This window comes from Pan troglodytes, chromosome 1 (assembly GCF_028858775.2).
Source record: "Pan troglodytes isolate AG18354 chromosome 1, NHGRI_mPanTro3-v2.0_pri, whole genome shotgun sequence".
NCBI lineage: Eukaryota > Metazoa > Chordata > Mammalia > Primates > Hominidae > Pan > Pan troglodytes.
The window spans coordinates 193,569,332-193,592,726 of record NC_072398.2 but is presented as its reverse complement, the minus strand read 5'-3'; the positions used below and the strand labels follow the sequence as shown (position 1 = coordinate 193,592,726).

General features: G+C 47.0%; 1 long non-coding RNA gene across 1 annotated transcript in view; it reads right to left on the bottom strand.

The window, feature by feature from the left end:
- The window catches only part of LOC107976294 (uncharacterized), a 50,428-nt gene extending 27,387 nt beyond the window's left edge, over window positions 1-23,041 (bottom strand). The window contains exon 1 of the long non-coding RNA XR_001720157.3: window positions 22,954-23,041. This is a non-coding gene — a long non-coding RNA (uncharacterized LOC107976294). The remainder of the gene's footprint in view (window positions 1-22,953) is intronic.
- Window positions 23,042-23,395: the final 354 nt, after the last annotated feature.

Here is a 23,395-nt window from a genome sequence, read left to right as displayed (position 1 = left end):
CAGGAGTGGAGTGGCGTGGAATGAGGCATATGTCCCTTGAGAAAGCAGAAAGGATTCCCGCCTCTTCAGCAGCCTCTTCTACTGAGCTCAGCAGTTCCAGGAGGGGTGCTCCCTCAAGGCCCCCTCCAGCTGGGCCATCCCTGCCTTCCCTGAATCAGGGGTGAGTGCAGAACAGCTGGCTGGAGTCCTCCCCGAGGGGTGAAACAAGTGGGTGCGCAGGGGCATACCCCCAGCCTGAGGGTGGTTTCTTAAGCGGCAGTAAAGGAAACAAAAGATGAAATACATCAGCCATTGGCAGGCATAAAAAGAACAAAATTGCTCAGCAGAAAGCCGCGTGCTATCCATCATCCGGCCCTTCTCCACTTCAGCTGCCGAAGCAAGAGAGTTTTTTTAATGCCCTCCAATTCATTTGCATTCGTACAGCCACTCTTTTATGGTATCAGGGGTTGCCAAGAAGATCTGAGCGGTTTTTAAAAGACATTGATAAACCATTTCCGCCGGGGAATAAAAGTTTTTTTGGGAAAAGGGAAAAGAAAGTTTTCCGAAATCATGCATTCCGTCTGCAGAGTGACGGGTAAGTGATTCCGCAGATGTATTGGCCCCATAAAACTGAGCAAGGAGTTTGGCCCAAATGTGCTCTGTGCTGGCGAGATGAGCAGTTCATTCATTTTGCAGCTGAGTTGAGACCTAAAACTTTGCAAGAGAGTCACTGAGAAGAGCTTCAAAGGTAGCCTACATCTTTAATATGACCAGGGCTTGTGACCCCTGAGACACATACACGCCATCAGGTTCCCTGAGCCTTACAGCCACCTTCAGAAACTCCCACTGGCTTGGAAAGTATAGCTGTAAGTCATCTAACAGAGGGTGATTTTCCTTCCCTTCCCTGGGTCCAAAAGCCTAAGCACCTTGATAGGTGATCCCTATTTTCTTGTAACACTTGACTAGGCTTTTCCGCATAACTGACTTTGCAGCTAAACTCTGGCTTCATGACCCAGAGCAAGCCCCTTCTGCAGTCTGGGCTTCTATTTCTGCATTAACCAAGTGAACATATGGGTCTACGTTTGGTCCACTGAAGGAGTCAGGTATTATCATCCCCGTGTTATAGATAACTGAGGCCCAGAGAAGAGAAGTCACTTGTCTAAGAGCAGACGCCTGGTAAAGGCAGGGGCAGGACTTGAATGTGGGCTTCCTGATCCTCAGGTAATGGCTTTCTCCTTACTCTCTTCCACATTTACTAAACACGTGCTATGCATCAGGCAGCTGTCCATTGTCTCCCTGCATTCTCAGAACCTGGGGGCAGGAGAGAGGGACAGATGGAACAATGCCTGGGTACCCTAGTCCTATTGTGAGAACTGCAGATCTCCTCAAAAGACCTCTCAACCAAAGGAGCATAAAGCACCCCACTCTTAATCCCAAGTGAGAAGTTCCAGATCTTCTCTTAGTCTGAGTTTTATACTCATCATCAGTGTCCACACACAAAGGCATAGTAGATAACATAACTTCTGGATATGTTTGTCTGACCAGCACCAGAAAGACCCCTCTGCCCCTGAAATAGCTTCATTCCCACCATTAGTCACACCTGTGGGTCAAGGCATGAAGGCACAGTTAAAACTCAAGTGACATCTCATTGGAAGAGGACAATAACAACTCTCTGCTCCTCCTTGGTCCGTTGCCCAAAAGGGCCAGAGGCAATGTTTTAAGGACAAGAGTCTCTGAAAGATGAAGAGGTTGAGAGCACCTATTATGGGCCTCTGGGTACCTAGTGCTGGTGGGATAGGAGAGATTGAAACGGAAAAGGGTGCCAATGGCGAGAAAGTCAGCATTCTGGCAGCAGAAGCAGCTAATAACAGTAATGAACACTGCCAGGTGTGGTGGCTCACACCTATAATGTCAGCACTTTGGGAGGCCAAGGCAGGAGGATTGCTTGAGCTCAGGAGTTCAAGACAAGCCTGGGCAACATAGCAAGACCTCATCTCTACTAAAAATCAAAAAAAAAATTGGCCAGCCATGGTGGCTCACACCTGTAATCCTAGCATTTTGAGAGGCCGAGGCAGGTGGATTGCTTGAGCCCAGGAGTTCAAGACAAGCCTGGGCAACACAGTGAAACCCCATCTCTATAAAAAATATGAAAAATTAGCCAGGCATGGTGGCAGGTGCCCATAGTCCCAGCTACTCAGGAGGTGGAGGTGGGAGGATCACTTGAACCCAGGAGGTTGCTCCATGAACTGTTTCCCCCGAGCATTTTCAAAACCTAATTCATCATATTCTCCTCCACTCCACAAACTCCTGTATCTGTGTCCTGTATTCCAAGGCAACCTGGCAGTCAAACTCGACTCCTCCCTCTCCCTCCCTCTCACATCTGATCATTCACTAAGCCCTGTCTCATCCAGCCTCTATCAGCCTTCTCCTCCCTGGGCCTAACAGGGCTCATTGACTGTCATTCCCATTTTCCCCTCTGGAAGTTGCCAAGGACCTGGGGCTTCCCACCCAGGCATTCCCAGGCCCTGGAATGGGATCCTCCACCTCCTGCCCCACTGATCGTGGATCAGGAAATAGTCCGCGCAGCATCTTGCAGCAGGACCTGGGTCCTGACACTTCCCAGCTTGTCCAATTGGGCAAATGCCTTCCTTTCCAGGTCTATTTTCTCATATGTAACCTCCATCTGCCAGCTAGAGAGCCCAGAGGTAGATAAGAGCTGGTCTTGCCTTTGAGAGAGGCTCAGAGAATACCAGCAAGACAGTTAAAATAGTCTAATAAGCTTCTAGAAGAGAAGTGTATGAAACAGAAAGGGCACAAAGGAGGGAGCAATTAGGTGATTAATAATGGCAACTATGGTTTATTGATTATCTTTAATGTGCTGGGCATTTTACTTATATGAGTTCATCCAATCCTTATGTTAAGTCTTCCAAGAAGGCATAATTACCCTACTGCATAGTAGAAAACATAGGTTTACAGAAGTGACTTTCTCAAAGCTACAGCCAGGCTGCCAAGGTTTCCAACACTCCTCTTCTTCCTATGCTCACAATACAGTCTCATCCATGACCTCCCTCCAGTGGTGTCAGCCTCAGTTTCCCCATTTACCCTAAGAAAGATTAGCACACGGTAATCTCTCTGTGGCCTTCACTTTCTCATCTGTAAGAGGGGGATAATACTAAAACCTACTACAAAGGTTGGCACTAAGGACCTAAAGGAGTTAATACATTGAAAGCATTCAGAGCAGCAGCACTCTGAAAAGCATTCAGAGTCAGGGTTATGTGGATGATATATCATTTTTAGTAATGTTATTGTTATTATCTCCAAAAGCACCATCTTACCATAATCCGGCAGACCACTTAGGCTCACCCAGGAGCCCACTGTCTATGTCAAATAATGCAGATGAGTCTCCTGCCCTGCATGAGCTCCATCTAAATCAGTGGTCTCCAACCTTTTTGGCACCAGGGAGTGGTTTTGTGGAAGACAATTTTTCCATGGACTTGGGGTGGGAATGATGATTTCGGGATGAAACTGTTCCACCTCAGATTGTCAGGCATTAGATTCTCATAAGGAGCGTGCAACCTAGATCCCTCACATGTACAGTTCACAATAGGGTTTGTGTTTCTATGAGAACGTACTGCCACCACTGATCTGACAGGAGCTGGAACTCAGGCAAGTAACGCTCACTTGCCCACCATTTACCTCCTGCTGTGTGGCCTTGTTCCTAATAGGCCATGGACCCGTAGGTTGGGGTCCCCTGGTCTAAATTGAAGTCCCCAACCCCTCCCAGTCCACCAGCTCTTTCCCCAACCCCAACTTTGAACAGGCCTCTCACGAACCCCCATTTCCACCATCATTGGGGGCCCCCCCAGACCCTTCATTTTCCCAGCCAAGAAAAGGGAAGCCAGAGGGGCCTTGGAGAGGCCAATGGAAAAAGGGGAAGGATTGTTTTTCCCCTGGGATCTCGGGAAGTGGTAAAATGTATGCTTGCGGCTTATGAACAAAAGCCCTTCTGCTTCCAGGAGTGCTGGGTGTTGGCAGCTATATCACGGGCCAGCCAAGAGACTCTGTCAGAAACTGCCCATTCCTGGTGAATTTCAATGAGGAACCCTTTCTGTGGGGAGGAGAAAAGCCATCGTTTAAAAGGTGAAGGCTGCTTTCACTTGGCAAGATATGATGATAGAGCAAATGCTGCCTTAGGGTAGGGAGAGGGGGCTGGAGGTCTTCACCCACTGCAAGTTACACACAGTGCATGTCGGCAAGTTCCCTGCTTTGTGATTTGTCTTAGGTTGGATGCTAAGATGCAGGGATGCATCGAACACTGTTGCACAAGTAAACAGGTAATTACTAGACAGAGCAAAACAGAGTTAAAGATTTCAGGATACAGACATGCAGAGGAAGCTGGTGGAGTGAGGGAAGGGGCAGTGGAAATTCCAAACCCAACATGGAACAGATAGAACTTCACAGAGCAGACAGCGTTTGAGAAAGGTCTTGAAAGAAGAGTTCACCAGGCAGAGAAAAAGGCTGGGAGAGGGAAGTAGATGAGGCATTCTAGACAGAAGAAATAGCATGCACCAGGACAAGATTGCCTGGGAAAGTCTGGAATATCAGGAAATGGTGCATTACAAGATCTTGTTAGAGCACAGGGGAATGGTAAGGAGTGAAACTGGAAAAGAAGTCAGGGCCAGACTGCAAATGGCTATCTATGCCATGGTTTTCATCTATATATGGATTTCCTCTTTTAAAGGACTGAAGGATTTCAAAAAGGGGTGTAATATGTTGCATTGTATGTTTGAGGAAGTATAGTGCATGGATTAGAAGGGTTGTAAGAATGGAGACAAGAAATAGTTAAGATGAAATTGGAAACCATCATTCTCAGTAAACTATCGCAAGAACAAAAAACCAAACACCGCATATTCTCACTCATAGGTGGGAATTGAACAATGAGAACACATGGACACAGGAAGGGTAACATCACACTCTGGGGACTGTTGTGGGGTGGGGGGGAGGGGGGAGGGATAGCATTGGGAGATATACCTAATGCTAGATGACGAGTTAGTGGGTGCAGTGTACCAGCATGGCACATGTATACATATGTAACTAACTTGCACATTGTGCACATGTACCCTAAAACTTAAAGTATAATAATAATAAATAAATAAAAAGGAAAAAAAAAGAGACTCTTGGCAGTTCCAGACTAGAGGTAATGAGGGTCTGATCTGGGATACCTAAAGTGAGCCTGGGATGAGAACAAAGATGCTGCAGACATTTTAGCTGAAGAATGGGCAAATTAGTATGGGGGAATAAAGAAGGAGACCTAGGATCACCCTCAGGGGTACATCTTGGCTAACCAGATGGATGGTGTCTGAGGATTCTCCAAGACCAACAGAGAGGCCTGGCATTCTAGGCCAGCTAGGATGTGGGATCTGAGACCGGCAAGGGATGAGTCTAGAGCCCAACCCATATCACCTGCAGCTAGGATGGCAAATATATTTCATCCTACATGCCAACTCTGATGGATTGGTGGTGTCTACCTAAATTACTATTTGAGAAGGATTATAAGACCATATCTGTGCCCAGTGGGGATGAACGCTGTGATTGATTAGCAGAGTGTCGTGGGTGCTGGGTCGGGAGGGGTAGTACATGTATCTCATGCTTGCTTTCCCTGTACTGCATACTCAGACTGCCTGCTGAGAATTAGTGAGATTAGTCTTGGGTGTCTCTCAATCAGCCCAGTTAACAGAGAGCAGCAGATGCACACAGGAGATGAGCAGCTATGCTGGAAGACATGAAGCTGACAGCCATGTTATGTGGACCTGCGGCTAGTCTATAGGAGCACCAGGCGGCATCTCCATCCCTGAGAATCAGTGCTGGCCCTTGCATGACTGGTCCCTGGCATCCTGAATGGTATCTTAGAGACCCTCCTGGGAAACCCACACAATGCGCCAGACACTGACCAGCTACTTGAGCATGGATATTGCCCAGGGGTACAGAAGTTGTGTCAAGAGGTAGAAGCCAGAAAAACTCAGGTTGGAAATTCCTTACCTAGGATCCATGGATAAGCTACAGGAGGTCTGTAAACCCCTCAAAATCATGCACAAGTTGTTCTTAGTATGTGCATTTTTGTCAGTCTCTCAAAGAGATCCCTGCCCCACAATAAATGATTTTAATCACCACTCAAGATGAAGTAACACTAGTGAATTCTGCTAAGGTGAGGGAGGTGAAGCACCTGTATCTCAACAGGAGGTGAACTTCCAGGGGCGTCACACCTGATTACGCAGCCAGCACAATCCACTTAGCCTTAAAAAGTGTCCTCCAGACCACTTGAGTCCAGGAGTTCAAGACTAGCCTGGGCAACATGGCAAGATCCTGTCGCTATAAAAAAAATTTTTTTTTAATTAGCCAGGCATAGTAGTACAAACCTGTGGTCCCAGCTATTCAGGAGGCTGAGGCAGGAAGATCGCTTGAGCCCAGGAGGTTGAGGCTGCAGTGAGCTAAAGATTGCACCACTGCACTCCAGCCTAGGTGACAGAGTGAGATTCTGACTCCAAAAAGAAAAAGAAAAAGTGTCCTAAAATCTGGGATGCAAACCTGGGGCTACTTTTGACTAGCTTGGGAATCCAGGAAGGCATTTTTTCCGCAAAGAATGTTCTTAGTTTTCGGTAATCTCTCAAAGAGATTCGTGCCCAAAAAAAAAAAAAAAAGCTTCTACCACTGCTCAAAGTGGAAAACAATGCTATCTATGATCAAATAACCAAGGAGGTTTGTGGCAATAAAACTTTACCTCCCTTGAGCTGGGAGAAGAGCTAGGATTGGCCACACCTGAAGACGCTATTCATCCCAAGGAAACTGTGGCAGGTAAGGAAGACACTTTGGACATTACATTGGGATCCTGGACTGATGGAAGCTCCTGAAAACTATTAGGCTTAGGAAATTGTATCTGATGAAAGTTCAGAGATGTGGGTCATGATTGGAAAATAGGGCTGGATGCAGTGGCTCATGCCTGTAATCCCAACACTTTGGGAGGCCAAGTCGGGAGGATCACTTGAGGCCAGGAGACCAGCCTGAGCAACATAGCATGACCTCATCTCTATAAAAAGTTTTAAAATGAGCTGGGCGTGGTGGCACACATGCATAGTACCAGCTACTTGGGAGGCTGAAGCCAGAGGATTGCCTGAGCCCAGGGGTTTGAAGTTATAGTGAGCTATATCACACCATTGCACCCCAGCCTGGGTGACAGAGAGAGACCTTGTCGTTAAAAAAAAAAAAAAAAAGTTGGGAAATGGGATGCATGGCCTGGGTTGGCAGCCTTAGCTGTGATGCAAAGGCACTGCAACCCTGTCCTTCAGAGCACCTATGTCTACTTATAAATACACACTCATTGGTGTGTTAATGTATTATCTGTCTGCCCCATAAGTCTGTCAGCTCTAGGACAGCAAGGACTGTTTCTGATTTTGCTTCTACTGTCACCTGGCAGAATCTTGGGCACAGAGTAGATATATTCAATAAATATTTGTTGAATGAAGAACTGGGTAGCTGAATGGATAGATGAATGGATGAATGGATGGATGGGTGGGTAGGTGGGTGGCTGGGCAAGCCAAGGTCATCCATCTGAAACAGAATCTAAAAAAAAAAAAAAAACTAAACCAAATGCCTCATGGGTTTGGCATTTGGGAGGCAACATAGTATAGTGCTCAGAGAACAGAGTTTGCAGACTTTGCTTATTTAGTGTATGATCCTAGGCAAAATATTTAACCTCTGTCTCAGTTTTCGCATCTGTAAAATAGAGATAATAGTTCCTGCTTCATAGAGCTACTATGAAGATTAAATGAATTGATACATCTACAGCACTTAAATAGTACCTGACACATCATAAGCACTAGGCAATAAGTCAAAGAAACTTAAAAAAGTACATGGAGAATCTAGATAAAAGGCAAAGGGATACAGAGGGTAGCAAGGGGGCTGAAAGCTAAAAGTGAGAAATGGGGGCTTCAATGTCATCTTCTAAGGTGCCAGTGGCTCACCCATGGCACCTTAGACAAATCCATCCGGGGCACTGAACCAGGCCTGGACAAGAGTGATTGTTTTTTGTTTGTTTGGTTGATTGGTTTTATTGTCTGTTTGTTTGTTTTGGTTCACGGGGGTAAGAGCAAGGTTAGAGGAAAATGAGCTGATTTTGAGACATGATGTGGACGTCTGCATGGGGGTGTCCAGTAGGAGAGCCTCAGTTCAGGAGGAAGATTTCAATGGGCTTAATCTTGCTGGGGAAAGTCAGTTCTGCTCTCAGATGTAAGGAAACAGTGTAAGAAAAAACCATCCTCTAAGTCCTCTCCACTCAAGTGGTCTGTACTCCAGCACTCAGGCTGCTGAACTCAGGCCCCTTCTGCACCCTCCTCAATTCCTGCCAGGATCATGGGCACTAATCCATCAGATAAACCCCCAGAGGAAGCCCCCAAGGCTCCTACCCTTTGGCCTTTGGGATTATGTAGGGGGAAAAAATTAGTACAGGAAATTGGATCAATATCATCTTCAAATAGCCCCAGTAGACTCTTCAGGCCTAGGACAGTTGGGTTATCTCCAGTCCTCCAGTGTTTGACGGTGAAAGAGAAATGCATCCATGGATGGAAAAGGAGATTTTGAAGGCCTAGGATGTCAGGCTTATATAGACTGTGCCATATTCTGCTTCTCCTGGCCTATGTCCAACTAGAACACTAACCACCAAATGCCTCTCTATCCATAATTATAAATGACAATGATAACCCCTCAAAGCACAGACTGACTTCTCCACCTCCTCCAAGTGTCTTGTCAATGGTGGGAAAAGCTATGCACCTTATGTAAGGAATAGTGACTCTGATCTACAGGTCAACTCAATACAGGCATACCCATGGTAACTTCTACCCACAAGTCAAATTATGTTGGAATCTGTTACAACTTAAAGACACCATGTCACCTTGAAAATGTTCATGTCACCTGCTATTTTGTTCCAACATGGTAGAGTGAAGATACCATCACAGTGACAATCTTGATCTTTTTGCTAGTTCGCAGATGTGCCAACATAAGTCCATTTCTTCTAAATTTATCAAAGTGTTGACAGACAGAAAAATGCCAAGCTGTCAATTGAAACACAGACCTCACTTCAGTCTTCAAGACAAATGCATTCTAAAGATGTTCTGTAGTGGAAATCTTGCTGGACTGGAAATCAACACACCCAGGTTCCAGTTCTTGGCTTGGTCATCACTGGCTGTGTGGATTTAAGAAGTCACTTTACTGCTCTGGGCCTCAGACACCTCATCTGCAATGTGAGAGGCTTGGGCTAGATGATATTATGCTGAGATAAATTATAGAGCCTATAGTACTTCTCACTTTGCCCCCACGCGAGTTCTCTGAGTCATCCTCTTCTGCCCTCCCCCGTTCTCACGTTGATTGGCAGCACTGCAAGCTGATTGGCCCTTTCTTCTCTGGCGATGTGGGGGATGGTGCCCTGTGTTATAAATAAATGAACAGGGTGGGGCGGGGCAAAGGGAGGGGCTGTCTGAGGCCCTCAGAGAGCTCATTAGTGGGGAAAGCTCCTTGACTGGGGACTTCTGATCTTCAGCCCTGATTCACTCAAGCAGTCACAAGCAAAAGGAGAGGAAAAAGAGGAGCTGGGGGAGATTCATGTGTACAGGGCACTGGGGACATGATGGAGGTGGGGACCATGACTGGGCTGAGGGGAAGCAGAGAATCCCTCCCCCAAGCCAGGTCAAACTTCGCTGGCCTGCTTACAATCAAGATTGGGTCCCTGGCTAGGCCCTGGCCTAAAATCTGTGCACCCCAGAGGATGACAGGATCACCCGCCAACAAACTGGACTCTTGAAAGATGTGAACCCCTCAGGGAAACCCCAAATAGGTCAAAGTCATGGGCATTCCTCTGGAAACAGAGCTGGAGAGCTGTTAGAGTGACTTCTTAAAGACCACGCTAAGAAGGAGGTGTGCAAAGGCTCTTGAACAACCACAGAAATATAGGGGCTTAAGTGACTCTCAGTTAAAGGTCTCAAACTGCGGCGGGATCTGAACAACAGAAGGACGCCTCCCCAGAGCTGTCCGTGGTGCTGGAGCCTTTCCCTGAGGCTGGTTCCCGACCGCCTCCATCCTCCACACCAGCTGTCAGCCCACACTATGTCCTCTCTGACCTCAACCAACTGCAGAGCCAGCTGCCTGCCCAGCTTCACTTCCTGCCTGACCAGGACTCCCCCCAGCCTGCCCCAATTCATGATTTCCCTGGCCTAACACCTCTGCCAGCTGCCTGCCCAGAACCATGCGGCCAGTTACGCTAACTGCTACCTACATGTGTGGTCTATTTGCCCCAGTCCTTCCCAGTCTGGCAGCCTGATTCTCCATTCATTTCCCAAAAACACAGCTGGAGGTGGTGAATCAGCCACAGGGAGGGGCACTGGGCCTTGGCTGGGCACCCAGGAGGCCAGGCCAAAAGGTCAGATGCAGGAGAAACAGAGCCACCCCTCCACACCCACCCTGAACAGTGCACCCTAAACAGAATGGTAGAGAACAGCTTCCCAGTCCAGAAATCCTTGCCTACACATCAGCTAGCTAAATAGGAGCCCAGACCAAGCAGAAATTCCCTGGGAGTCTCCTTATTGCTCCACCCCACCACACGTGGGCTCACAAATTGTCTTTAAGGGGTTTGGGAGGAGACACGGTTTGGATGTTTTGTCCCCTCCAAATCTCGTGTTGAAATATGACCTCCAGTGTTGGAGGTGGGCCTAGTGGGAGGTGTTTGGGTCATGGGGGCAGTTCCCTAATAAATAGCTTGGTGCTGTCCCCATAGTAATGAGTAAGTTCTCAGTCTATTCATTCATGAGAGAGCTGGCTGTTTAAAAGAGATAGCATCTCCCCCCTCACTTGCTCCCTCTTTCGCCATGTGACATGCCAGCTCCCCCTCTGCCTTCTGCCATGATTGGAAGATTCTTGAGGCCTCACCAAAAGCAGATGCTGGCACTACACTTCTTGTACAGCTTGCAGAACTGTGAGCCAAACAAACCTCTTTTCTTTATAAATTACCCAGTCTCCAGTATTCCTTTATAGTAATGCAAAATGGGCTAACACAGAAGGCTTTGTCACCAGCAGCAATCAGTTGGCATAGTGAGTCTCAGGGCAGAAGTATACCCCTCCCCTTTCCTATGTCCCAGTGAGTGACTTTGAGCAACTCACTGAATTTCTCTCAACCTCAGTTTTCCCATCAGGATTGCCCCATACTATCATGAGATAAAGGACAGGAAAGTACTTGGTAAGTTCTAGAATGTGGTGCAAGGGACAGTTATCATTACTATCTAAATCCTACCCAGGTCTCCATGTTACTCTGATCCTTGTCAAGGGGGATTCAGGAGGCTGGCTGGGGAAACAGAAGAACATGTAAGTATTTCAATGTGCCTGGGGCTTCTCTGCATGTTGTCTTATTTAATCCAGTGAGGTAGATGTCACTGTCACCATTCCACAGATGAGGTTAAGTGGCCTGCCTAAGGCCACACTGCTAAGATGCTACCTAGCCCGGACCTGAACCAAATGCTGTGTAGCTCCCAAAACTGTGCATTTTGACCATTACACTAACCAACCTCCCTCTTGCCTAGTTACTGCAGCCCACCCCATCAGGGCCAGATCTTGTTTCCAAAAACCCAGAGAAGCAACCCCACCTCAAAAGAAGGCCTCTGCTCCCACTTTTCCCCTCAGATCAGACCTACTGGCTTGTGCTCTGTTCTGAGCCAGACCTGACCCCAGTTTGCCAAACTGGCTGGAATGTGGCTTTAGACTAGGCCCCCCTTGAAGACACAGCTTTCCTCACCACCCCTCCCCCATCCAGTCTCTCCCCTCAACCCTCCACCCAGTGATGTGCTCAGCCCTTCCCTCCCCAGAAGCAAGGGCACTGGAGATGCAGTACTTGCCCTTAGGACAAAGGTTCTCAAACATTACAATGCACAAGAATTACTGGGGCAATGCAATGAAAATGCAGTCATCATCCACAGAGATCCCGAGTCAGCAGATCCACAGTGGGGCCCAGAAATCTGGATTTTTAAGAAAGTGATTCCAAAACAGGTGGTCCATGCTGCCCTGGACTCTCAGGCCTGTGGTCTTTTCTCTGGGCTGGAAGTTTGCACTGATTATGGATCCCAAATACTACACTTCTCAGGGGCAGGTATCACCCTCATGTGAGGCAGCTCTCACTGTCACTGTTCTGCATTACAGAGATCATGTAGTGGTCCTTCCCTTCTTCCACTTTACAGATGAGAAAGTTGGGGCCTAGAGAGAAAAGGAGACTCCTCCAAGGTCAGGCCACTGGTTAATGGTAGAACCAGGACTGGGGCCTGGGGCTGCTGACAGTCAAGGCAGCCCAGTACCCAAGAGGCCCAGACATCTGGGGAGGCAGTGGTAGGAAATGAAGCCATGGCAGCCACAGAGTCTTTGGGTCACTTAGCTGTGGGGCTGTGGGATGACTCCACAGGAACTAGGAGCCTTTCACACTGATTTATGAGGTGGTCCCTGCCAGAGGACTCCTGGGCAGGGATGCCATTTGTTACTTCCCCAAGGAAAGCCCCAAAATGATGATCACAGCACACAGATCCAGCACAGGAACACACACACAGTCTCTCATTAATAACTCCTGGGCCATCTGGTACAACAGCAACTGGGGCTCCAGACCTGGGCATCAGGTGCAGGGAACGTGACAAGAGGTGGCACAGAGCTGGGCTCTTTCTGCCAACAGGAGAGGAGTTTGTGCAACACACTGAATAAGAATTTGGGGAAAGCACAGGTGCATCCATACCCAAATCTAGAGAAGTGTGGGACCTCCTTGGAGTTCAACCCATTCCACACCAAAGGTCTACAGCAGCACTGTGCAATAGAACTTTCTGCCATGATGGAGATATTCTTTATCTGCTCTAAGACTCTAGTCACTGCCCACATGTGGGTATTGAGCACTTTCTATGTGGCTAATGGGACTAAGGAACTTTTTTAACTTTAATAAACACTAAAATTAGTTAATATATTAACTCATTTAAATCTCACAAGAGATCTATGAATAGGTACTATTATTTTCCCCATTTATAGAATGAGGAAGCTGAGGCACAAAGAGGGCAAGTAACTTGTCCAAGGTCACTCTGGCTAGTAAAAGGTAGAGCTGAGAATTGAACCCAGGCAGTCTGGAACCACTCTTTTTTTTTTTTTTTTTAAGACAGGGTCTCACTCTGTGCCCAGGTCAAAGTGTAGTGGTGCAATCATGGCTTACTACAGCCTCAACCTCCCAGGCCCACCTCAGCCTGAGTAGCTGGGACCACAGGTGCACGCCACCATGCCCAGCTAATTTTTTAATTTTTTGTAGAGATGGAGTCCCATTATGTTTCCCAGGCTGGTCTCAAACTGCTATGCTCAAATGATCCTCCCACTTCGGCCTCCCAAAGCACTGGGATTACAGGTGTAGGCTACCACGCCCGGCCCAGAGTCTCTTTTAACCACTACCTAAGTTACATCCCTGCTGGCATGCTGCATTCCTGACACACTCTCTGGGCTACACTGCAATATACATACATGCACACACGCACATCCATGAGGGCTTGTCATGAATAAAACACCAGCAGCGGCATTTGGAGCCTTTATTCAGTGAAACAGACATAGATCCCTGAGTGACAAAGTGGCCAGTCTGATGGGAAGAAGTACAACCCCTGTCTTGGAGAACCTTCCAATCAGATGGAAGAAGCAGAAAAACTACATAGGTTCAAGCTGGGGGGTGTCATGAATCTGAAGGGAAGTATCCTATTGAACTGTTGACTCCCTGACTCCATTTCAGCTGGTCCTAAGAAAGCCTTTGGGGTTCCTGGGAGCTCCAGGATGAGCTCTCCCTGAGCCTCTCTGAAAGTGAAAGTTTGGAGAAAGCAAAGCATGGCATCTCAGATGATCACTTCTCTCACACTCCAGAGAAGGTGGGGGAGGGGGGAATCTGCTACAGCTAATTAGGAAAATGCATTAAGAACATAACTTACAAATGGCCCCATGGGTCCCCACATCTCATTTGCATTGAGCTGTTGTTACCTTATTGATTATATTAAATTAGGAGATAGTCACAACTGTCTGCAATACAACAATTACCATCATCAAACCAATTAGTATCAAATGGGATGTGGTCCCTGTCACTCCAGCGCTGCACTTGGCTATTTCCAACACCGTTAGCCCAGCCTTACGAAATAATTGTGTTTCTAATGAAATGACGGCAATCAGCAGAGATATTCCCAAGAGATCCACTCCTCTTTCTATGGCCCTGTGTCAGGATAGCTTGAAACACAAGCACAGGCCGGGCGCAGTGGCTCACGCCTGTAATCCCAGGACTTTGGGAGGCCAAGGTAGGTGGATCACTTGAGGTCGGCAGTTTGAGACCAGCCTGGACAACATGGTGAAACCCTGTCTCTACTAAAAATACAAAAATTACCCGGGTGTGGTGGTATGCACCTATAATCCCAGCTACTTGAGAAGCTGAGGCAGGAGAATCACTTGACCCTGGAGGTGGAGGTTGCAGTGAGCCGAGATCACGCCACTGCACTCCAGCCTGGGGGACAGAGCTAGACTCTGTCTCAGAAAGAAAAAAGAAAAAAGAAAGAAAAGAAACACAAGCACAAGCAAAATGATACAACTGGTGTCTTCAGTAGCCAAGTCCTTATGGACAAACTACCCCTGGCCCCAGAAACCCTTCATCCATCAGTCACAGAGTTTCATTCATAGGTAAGTTCACACACAATCCATGTGTGCAAACTTGGTTGTCAACACCCTCTCACAACTAGAATACACACATAAAACATGTTCAAACCTGCTCACATGGAGACATACGCCTCTCCATGAACTTCATGCACACACTCCCACAGCTCACCCTTAAGCTGTGCCTCAAGGCACACATACTCACCCGCGCACCCTCACACCCTGTCATACCTTCTACACAGGCCTGCACCCAGCACATATGTACAGTTACACACACAATTGTTCACCCAACACATATAAGCAAGCACATGCTAAACAGCCACACACTTGTGCAAGGAACCAAACGCAGGATACAGACTTATACACACACAGTCCAGCATCCGCATGGTGACTCATCACACTCCCCCACAGTCACACACAAGCACACACCAGTTTTGGAGACACTTTAGACAGAATCCAGAAGTCTGGCAGGAGGACTCTAAGACCCCTTCTCCTCGCTGCTCAGGGCCAGGAACCTCATTCTTCAGAAACCTCTGCACTACCACTCTACAACCCCCAAGACTGGCATACCTACCCCGTGGTGTAGGAGGAAGCCTCGTCCAAGATCACTGGCAGCTTTACAGTTCTCTCAACAATTGCAAAGGAGGCAAGCGAGGAGAGAAGGGCAGAAAACCAGATGCCTTGGGCTTTCCTGTGCAGAGGCAGCCTTTGCGGAGGAGCTTCCTCATAGCTTCTCCTTTGCGATGGTGTCTGTTCATTTGCTCACATGGCTTTACCCCAGTTGCCATTTATTGAGCACTTACCCTATGCCTGTCATGGAGATATCCCTTCCTTGACTCAATATTTCCTGGGTGCCTCCCATACCCTGGGTGCTGTTTTGGGTGCTCGAGATTCCACCATAAGCAAAACATAGTCCCTGTTCTTGTGATACAGTCTACAGGCAGAGACCGACCAGAAAGTCGTAAACCACCACATATAAATATGTAAGAGCTATGAATAAAAATAAAGCAGAGAGAACAGAGCGTGGGTTGCTGCTTTAGACAAGGAGGTCAGAAAGTTCCCCCTGATAAGGTGACATTTAAGGAGTGACCTGCCAGAAGGCGAAGCAAGCCATGTAAATACAGCCCTGTGTCACATAACAGCGCTTCGTTCATCCACGGACCACATACACAAACAGTGATCCCATAAGCCTATAATGGACCTGAAAATGTCCTATCACTAGTGACACGGTAGCTGTCATAATGTCAAGCAGTGGGAATGTCATAGCACAACAGGTTACTCATGCCTTTATGGTAGGACTGGTGTAAGCAAACCTACTGCGCTGCCACAGTCGTGTAAAAGTCTAGCACAATGGGTGGGGTGCGGTGGCTCACACCTGTAATCCCAGCACTTTGGGAGGCCAAAGAGGGCAGATCACTTGAGGTCAGGAGTTCGAGACCAGCCTGGCCAACATGGTGAAACCCCATCTCTACTAAAAATACAAAATTAGCCAGGCATGGTGGCACATGCCTGTAATCCCAGCTACTTGCAAGGCTGAGGCACAAGAATCGCTTGAACCCCAAAAGCGAAGGTTGCAGTGAGCCGAGATCACACCACTGCACTCCAGCCTGGGCAGCAAGAGCGAAACTCTGTCTCAAAATAAATAAATAAATAAAAAAGTCCAGCACATACAATTATGTACAAGTACATAATACTTGATAATAAACGACAATGTTACTGACTTATGTATTTACTATGCTATGCTTTTTATTGTTATTTCAATGTGTACTCCTGCTACTTATGAAAAAAAAAAAACCTAACTGTAAAACAGCCTTAGGCAGGTCCTTCAGGAGCTATTCCAGAAGGCATTGTTATCAGAAGAGATGACAGCTCTATGTGTGCTACTGCCCCTGAAGACCTTCCAGTGGGACAAGATGTGGAGATGGAAGACAGTGATATTGATGATCCTGACCCTAGGTAGGCCTAGGCTAATGTGTGTGTTTGTGTCTTCATTTTTAACAAAAAAGTCTAAAAAGAAAAAAAAAGAAAAGGAAATAATTTTATAATAGAAAAAAGCTTATATTGACAGTTTTTACAAAAGGTATATATGAAAAGAAGAAAATCTTATATAGAATAAGGATATAAACAAAGAAAATAATTTCATATAGCTGTATATGTCTATGTTTTAAGCTATGTGTTATTACAACAGTCCAAAAGTTTTTATAAATCAAAAAAAGATAAGAGTAAAAATCTTACATTTTTATTATTGAAGAAAAGAAAAAAGTTTATGAATTTAGTGTAGCCTAAGTGTACAGTGTTTATAAAGTCTACAGTAGTGGGCCGGGTGCGGTGGCTCACGCCTATAATTCCCAGCACATGGGAAGGCCGAGGGGGACAGATCGCTTGAGGTCAGGAGTTTGAGACCAGCCTGGCCAACATGGCGAAATCCTGTCTCTATTAAAAATACAAAAATTAGCCAGGCGTGGTAGCGCATGCCTGTAATTCCAGCTACTCAGGAGGTTGAGGCAGGAGAATCAGTTGAAACCAGGATGCGGAGGTTGCAGTGAGCCAAGATTGCACCACTGCACTCCAGCCTGGGTGACAGAGTGAAACACTGTCTCAAAACACAAAAAAAAGAAAAAAAAAGAATCCATCCCCATCACTAAGCAACCCATGACTATGACTGTGGGGAGAGCATGCCAGGTGGAGGGAACAGCCAGTGCAAAGGGCCTGCAGCAGGTGCACAGGTGCCATTCCTCAGAGCAGCAATGCAACCAGCCTAGCTGGAGAGAGTAAGCAAGGGAGGTGCTGAGAGGTGTTGCCTATTTCAGGTGCATTATCTCATTTAACCGTCACACCTCTGTAGGAGATGGAATATTATCATCTCTAATTTAGATGAGAAAACTGAGGCTCAGAGAGGTAACGGAACAGTGCCACGTCACACAGCTCTGAAGATACTGAGCAGAGATGCATGCCTGGGTCTGCCCATTCCAGGACTGCCTCTTAGCCCCAGGCCCTTTCTTTCCCTCAACCACCCATCTCCCTGCCAGGTTGTACTGGGCCTGTTAACATAAAGTCGTACACTAGCTTACGCTCACATGGTCATCAAAGTCATGACGGATCTATTAATTCATTGCTGGAGCTTTCATTACACACATTATTACAATGCACATGATTATGGTTGTTAGTGGCGCTTACAACTACAAACACCATTAATAACTCATAACTCTTTCCATCACCACAAAGGGGCCTTCTCCAGTGTGTATGTCCCTCATAACATACACACAGAGCCAGGAAGGGACCCCTATGAGTGCTGGGGAAACAACCCCCTTATCAGAGAGTGGTGCCTCCAAGTCCTCAGCTGTCTGCCCCAGCCCCCGCAGTCACCCCCTTTATCCACCCCAGGGAGATGGCCCGGGCCCTAGCCATCCCAGAGCTGTCCTCCTCCATCTTGGCTCTGCTGCCTGGAGTTATTTTGATTCACTTGCTTCTTTGGGTTAGAGTGGAAGAAAGGGCAGAAGCAGCCTGCAACATGCAGAGAATTGAACACTGACTATGGCTAATCCACAATTCAAGGTCCAGTATTAGGCAGGAAGGAAGGAAGTCCCTGAAACAAAACATCAGAGGTTCAAAGAGTTCACCAGAATCATCTCTAGCTAAAAGGAGATGAAGAAATAAGAAAATATTTTTGTCTCTAGATCTTTGAAAATGCTACATGTAAACCTTTTCTCAGTTAATCTTGACAACGACCTTATGAGAAAATCATTACATGCATTTTATAAACGTAGAAGCAGTGGCTCAGAGACATTGAATCACTTGCCTGAGGTCACACAGCTAGTAAGTGGTAGGGCTGGGATTTAAACCTAGGTTGATCTGGCATCACAGCCTGTGGTCCTGCCTGAGTTGCCAGATCAGAGGGATTGAGAAGGGTCACAGCATGCCCAGCTGACTGTTCTGCAGCAAGACATTCCCTCCACTGTGATCCTCTCCCTACAGAGGCACCTGAAGGGAGTGGACTTAAGACAGCAAAAGGGGCCAGTCACGGTGGCTCACGCCTGTAATCCCAGGACTTTGGCAGGCTGAGGCAGGCAGATCACAAAGTCAAGAGATCAAGACCATCCTGGCCAACATGGTGAAACCCCGTCTCTACTCAAAATACAAAAATTAGCTTGGCTTGGTGGCAAGTGCCTGTGGTCCCAGCTACTTGGGAGGCTGAGGCAGGAGAATAACTTGAACCCAGGAGGCAGAGGTTTCAGTAAGCTGAGATCGCACCACTGCACTCCAGCCTGGCAACAGAGCAAGACTCCATCTCAAAAAAAAAAAAAAAAGATAGCAAAAGGGAGGGAGGGAAAGGGAATTGGAGGACAGAGAAATAAGGAAGAGGGGATTGAGGGAGAAAACAAAGGAGTTAAAGGAGAGGAGAAAGGAATAAAGAAGGAGACAAAGGAAGAGGAGGCCCACATGCCCCACCACCCTCCACCCCACTCCATACCTAACGTGCATTTGCCACACATGATCCTTAATCCATATTCCAATATATGACAGGAATTAGACTGCTTCACAGGAGCAAGAACTAAGATCCAGTGGCCTTTCCGAGGGGTTCCATATGCTTTTTTTTTTTTTTTTTCTGAAACAAGATCCCATTCTGTTGCCCAGGCTGGAGTGCAGTGGTACGATCAGGGCTCACTGCAGCCTCAACCTCCCAGGCTCAAGAGATCCTCCCATCTCAACCTCCTGAGTAGCTGGGACTATAGGCACACACCATCACACCTGGCTAATTTTTGCATTTTTTGTAGAGATGGAGTTCCACCACGTTTCCCAGGCTGGTCTCGAACTCCTGGGCTCAAGCGATCTACCCACCTCAGCCTCCCAAAGTGCTGGGATTACAGGTTTGAGCCAATGCGCCTGGCCTGCATTCTCTCATTTTAATCTTCATAGCAACATTCTTCATGAGTGAGCAGCCACACAACACTGCTGTCCTTTCTCCACTCATGTGCTTCCACATCTCTGTGCCTCTGCCTAAAATGCCATTCCCTACCCTCATTCCCAGCCTCATTGGCTGGCAAACTCCCATCCATTCTTCAACACTCAACTCAAATGTCACCACCTCTATGGAGCCACCCATGACTCTCCAGCTATACCAGTTGAGTAATGCAGATATGTGGGAAAAGTTCATTTTCTTCTCCTCCCTGCCTTCAATCTTATCTCCCTGAGGTTACAACAGATGACACATCTTTTCATATACTGTCATCCCTCAGTATCCACAGGGAGATTCGTTCTAGGACCCCCCCCAGATATCAAAATCTGCAGATGTTCAAGTTCCTAATATAAAATGGTATTGTACTTGCAACTAACCTACACATACCCACCCATATACTTTTGATCATCTCTAGATTACTTATAATACCTAATGCAATGTAAATGCTATGTAGCTATACTGTATTTTTATTTGTATTCATTTTTACTGTTAAATTTTTTTTTTTTTTTTTTTTTTTTTTTTTTTTTTTTTTTTTTTTTTTTACATTTTTGAGCTGTAGTTGGTTGAATGAATCTATGGATACAGAACCCCCTGATGAAGAGGGCCGGCTGTAATTTTCTAGACCCTTACAGACACACACAAAAAAATGTGGGCTTTTTAAATTTCTATTTATTGGCCGGGCACAGAGGCTCATGCCTGTAATCCCAGCACTTTGGGAGGCCGAGGCAGGTGGATCACTTGTCAAGACCAGCCTGGACAACATGGTGAAACCCCGTCTCTACTAAAAAATATACAAAAAATTAGTTGGGCATGGTGGCACACACCTGTAAGCCCAGCTACTCGGGAGGCTGAGGCATGAGAATCGCTTGAACCCAGGAGGTGGAGGTTGCAGTGAGCTGAGATCGAGCCACTGCGCTCCAGCCTGGGCGACAGAGGGAGACTCTGTCTCAAAAAAATAAATAAAAAATAAATTTCTATTTATGTATCTAATAAAAATAGGATTCACATTACTCCAAACTTGCTTTGTTCACTTAACACATCATGAACCACCCTTGAGGTCAGTGCATCTGGAAGGTTCTCCCTCCTGTCATTAGCTGGGTCACCATCCGCAGCCATCAGTTAACCATTTCCCTTCTGATAGATGTTCGACTGTTTCATTCATGACTACAGATGGTGCAGTAGTAAATGTCTTTGTGCATTTATCCTTATGTTCTGATGCTTTTATTCCCGCAGGCTAGACTCCCCAAAGAGCAATTTGTGAATCAAGGGTGTTCGTACTTTAAATTTTAATTGCCACTGCTGATTTTGTTCCCTAGCACTCACGGCAATTCTCAGTCCCCAGCAATGGATGCAAAAGCCCTCTTCCCACATCATGGCCAGAACTGGACATTCTTTTTGCATTCTTGCCAATAGATGGATGATAGTACCTATCCCATAGAATTGTTGTGAGGTTTAAATGTAAAATACAGTACCCATCATTTAAGTCTCTAATAAACATTAGCCATTTATTTAACTCCGATGTTATCTTATTATTATATATCTAAGGAAAGCCTAGAGTACATAATGACTTCTAGATTCAGGAGACTGTATTTTTTTAAGCAGACCTAGATTCCAAGCCAGCCTTTCCTGACCAGAGCTTTGTGGCTCTCAGCTAGCCACTTAACCTCTTGGAGCCTCAGTTGCTTCACCTGTAGAACAGGGATGATGAGCCCTGGGCTTTCTCCTTCACAAGAGAGTAATAGATCTCAAATGAATTCATGAATGTGAAACCACCCTGGAAAAAAAAAAAAAAAAAACCTAAGACTTCACACAAGTGTGGGGGTTTTATGCTACCAGTTCCACTGATGACCAGGCATAACCTCTGGGTAATTACCAGGAAGCCACTTCTTAAAGAAGCAGCAACCGTCACAGTCAGAGACAAAGGTGGAGGTCCCCTGATTCTTGGTCCTTGTATTAGTCTGTTGTTGCAATGCTATAAAAAAACTACCTGAGACTGGTTAATTTATAGAGAAAAGGGGTTTAATGGGCTCATGGTTCCACGCTGCCGAGGAGGCCTCAGGAAAATTACAATTATGGTAGAAGGTGAAGGGAAAGCAGGCACATCTACATGGCAGGAGCAGGAGGAAGAAAGAGAGCAAAGGGGGAGGTGCTACACACTTTTAAACAACCAGATCTCGTGAGAACTCACTCACTATCACGAGTGCAAGGGGACCCTATAATCCAATCACCTCCCACCAGGCCCCTCCTCCAACACTGGGGATTACAATTCCACATGAGATCTGGGTGGGAACACAGAGCCAAACCATATCAGTCCTCAGCCCTTCAGCCAGGTATTTGTGCTCCAGGGATCCTTGAGAACAGGGTGCATCCGTGGATACAAGCATGGGGTCATGTAACGAGCTCCAAAAGAATCCCCTCCTACTCACAAATGCCCCCTAACCCAGAAGCTATTGTCAGCTGTCTGACATTTCACCATTAGAGACCCATTCCTCCCTACAACACTCCCCGAAGGATCAAGTGGATTCCCATGACATCCCATATTACTTATGAAATATTTCCTGAGCACACGCTTTGTGCCAGGTAGGGTGCCCAGTACTCTGCACATGGTGCCTCAGGATCAACTCTATGCTGACACTGCCAAAGCCCACCTCTACAGCTCGGACTTCTCTCCAAGCTTCAGACCCACATTCCCATCTGTCTACTAGAAACCCTGCCCTCAACCTCCCACAGGCATCGCAAACTCCTCAGACCCCAAAGTGAACTTACCAGCCTCCTCCACAAACCCAAATTCCCTCCTCCTGCTTCCCCATCTCCGGGCCTGGCTTCCTGATCTCCAGCCCACACCACCAAAAGCCTCAGCATTCCCCAGAGAAAGGAGGGTCCCTCTCCTCACCACCTGCAACCCACCAGTTATTGAGCCCATACATTCAGGTGTCTTCTCCATCACCCTGCCCAGGGCCAGGTCTAGGATGAGATGAGTGAAGCAAAATTCAGGAGGCTCCTGCAAGGGCTGGCCCTGAGAGGGAGCAGGGCCACTTAAATGTGGTGTCCCCAGAGCCTCACTTGCCTACCCTGGTCCTGGCCTGGCCCACGCTCTAGATCAGGCCAGCTCAGCTCATCTCCTCTCACTGGACTAAGGCAGCAACCACCTACCTTGCCTCCCTGCCTGTCCTCTCACCCTCCAACCAACCTCTTCTCTGCAACCAGATAATATTCACAAGTCTCAGCTTTGACCATATCACATCCTCAAGAACCTTAGAGGCCTCACCATCACCTGCTGAATTACGTACCGAGCCTGGCATTCACACAGGACTCACCAGCCTCCACGCTGACAAAATTAACTTCCGTTTAAAACTACCCCGCCCAGACGGCCAGCTCAGAGATGGCATCTGATTGGACCATGAATGAGCACCTGAAACAAGGGCAGCCCATCTATAGGCTATCTCATAGCCTATCACATGGCCTGACACAAAAGGCTCCACAAAGAGAAAATAGTCATCAGCTGAGCCAATTGAATGTCTTCTCTCAGGTGGTTGAACGGAAGGAAAAAGAGAAGAGTTGGTGAAGTGTTAGCAGGACAGGAAAGGCAGCCACAAGGAATTGACCACAAGTTGTGTTAATAGAGTTAATAAATTCCCTCCCGATGCTGAGGTCCTGGCGCCATCTTAAATCCAGTCTGCCTCAGTTTCCTGCGGGCCCCAGCCCTGACAGTTTCTCTTGTAGGATTTCCAC